Genomic DNA, 2579 nt, shown 5'->3' with positions numbered 1-2579 from the left:
GACCGCTAGATGCCGCTACTGCAGACGGAGTGGGTTCTGGTTCAGTGCTGCATTCAGGTGCTGCTCAGAAAGTTATTGCAGCTTATTGCTCGTCAAGTTCAGTTTTTAAAGCACTAAAAGAAAACGAAGTTGTGAAAAATAGCAGCGTTTTATGCAACAAAGACTTTCTTGTTCAGTTACCCGTTTCTGTGCCTGTGTCTTTATGAATCATGTTTGTATATACAGTTAGGTCCATAAATATTTCAACATGTAAATATTTGTTCTGTACATTACCACAATGGATTTGAATCGAAACAACTCAGATGCAGTTGAAGTGCAGACTTTCAGCTTTAATTCAGTATATTGAACAAAAAGACTGCATAAAAATGTAATGAACTGAAGCATTTTTAACACTGCTTTCATTTTAGGAGCGCTAAAGTAGTTGGACAAATTAAATAACTGAAAATAAAATGTTCATTTCTAATGTCGTGTGAAGGTTGTGTGCAGGCAGGAGTGGTGGTAAGGAGGACCCAATGCACAGACACTCGGAGGCAGAAAGTAAACTCAAACTCAGATTTATTGCTAGATGGCAAACAGAGAACTAGCAAAACTGAGAATACAAATACTAAACAGAAAATAACAATAACCTGGGCTGGCTGGCAGGCAGGCAGACAGACAGACAGAAATGAGGGTAGATCGCAACACAGACACAGAGAAACACAGGACTTAAATACACAGAGGGAGCAATCAGGGAATGGGAAACAGGAGGGAAACACTGTCCGAAGTTGAGTCTTCATCCTCAATTGAGTTAAGATCAGGTGACTGACTTAGCCATTCAAGGTTCTCCACTCTTGGAATTGGGGTCATTACACTTCTTTGCTTTAAAAAAAAACTCCTGGGTTGCTTTGGCTGTATGTTTTTGAGTCAGTGTCCATGTTTATTATGAAACGCTGCACATTAAAAATGATCTACATTTAGCTGGACTTCAGCACAGTATGTCTCAAATCAACTCCAGGCCTTTTATCTGCTTAAATGATAATGACATAATGAAGGAATTGCCCACAACTGCATTGTTATATGCATTGTTATATAATAGTCATGTCCATTATATAACAGCAGGTATATTAACACTAATCAAGTCAGACAAGCAGCCCCTCCTTTTTGTACCTGGAGGTAGGTTCTTACCTTTAGTTCCTGGTTTCAGGCACACTCGACTGGGAGCAGCTCCTTCCACAGCTCCTCCACTGCACATTTTCCCGTCAGTCTCTGCTGTCACCATATATAGTGGGAGAGAGTCATCAGTCACCACTAACACACACACCTGTCTCCTCTGCCACCTCGAGAGCTCACTAACCCAACCCCTCCCCTGCAGCAGGCCAGAGACCACACCCCTGCCACACACCCCCATCGCCCAACTGAGGCCGGGGCCACATCCGGCCGAACTTACTGCCTGCAGGATAAAAGGGAGGGAAATGTTAGGTGTGTGTAACAGCGGCTCCCCACAGAGAGACTGTTTGACCCACACAAGCGCCACCTGGCATTGCCCCGTCCACCGGACAAGACCTGGGGCACCCTTCTGGGTGAGATCAGTTAGGGGGCTGGTCAGGTCTGCAAACCCAGGCACGAACTGGCAATAGTAGCCGGCCAGCCCCAGAAACTGTCTCACATCTTTTCGGTCTTAGGGCTGTTATGGAAATTTTAAAAATAACCTGCAACACACCCAGTGAGCTTGATTTGAAGTGGGTTTAATAAACACACTGCAATGTGGAGAGAGCATCCCAGTGAAATGCCAGGACCATCTCTGAATTTTGGCCACCACCCTTACATCTTATATACAGAGACGCAGACAAAGAACATTCAACAAACTCTCACGGGGGGGCTATACCTTCTCCCTCACAGAGAGAATTATGACCTTGTTTTCTGCTTGGCCGTCACCTAAGGATTTACATCCCTGATAAGCAGAAGGAGTCTCACTATCTATTTAACGTCTCCCATTACAATGGCCTCACTGTGTTAACATTCCACATGCATGCAAACTAGTGACAGGAGTGCTCTTACTATAGTAAAGTGAGAAAGTGATATTACTATAACTAATGTGATATGATTAAATATGTGATTAATACATGAGAAAAGAAATCTGCCACCACAGGGCGCAGGCAGGATGCGACTTCTTCAGTCAGGGGACTGAATCGGGGACTGAAGAAGTCACCCTGAAATTATTTGTGCATGGCAAGCCCAGTAATAGTATAGAAGGTTAGGAAGTGCCTGACCCCCCTCATCTATAGGCAGTTGTAAAACCTTTATCTTTAGACTAGAGTTGTTCCCATGCCATATAAATTTAGAAAGAAATTTAGAAAATCCCTCAATCTCTGAGAATGTTTTTCTGTTGATCCTGAGAGGCAACATTTCTTATTGTTTTGTTTTAATTGTCTCATGCTTTTATTGACTGTGAAGCACTATGGTCAACTTTGTTGGTTTTAATATGTGCTATATAAATAAATTTTGATTTGATTTGATTTTGAACATTTGCATAGGATACAGTATTCTGGGCAAAACATTTAGTCAAGTCAAGTCAACTTTATTTATATAGCACATTTAAA

The sequence above is a fragment of the Oreochromis niloticus genome, linkage group LG5, assembly GCF_001858045.2.
Source record: "Oreochromis niloticus isolate F11D_XX linkage group LG5, O_niloticus_UMD_NMBU, whole genome shotgun sequence".
Classification (NCBI taxonomy): Eukaryota; Metazoa; Chordata; class Actinopteri; order Cichliformes; family Cichlidae; genus Oreochromis; species Oreochromis niloticus.
This window is presented reverse-complemented; position numbering follows the sequence as displayed.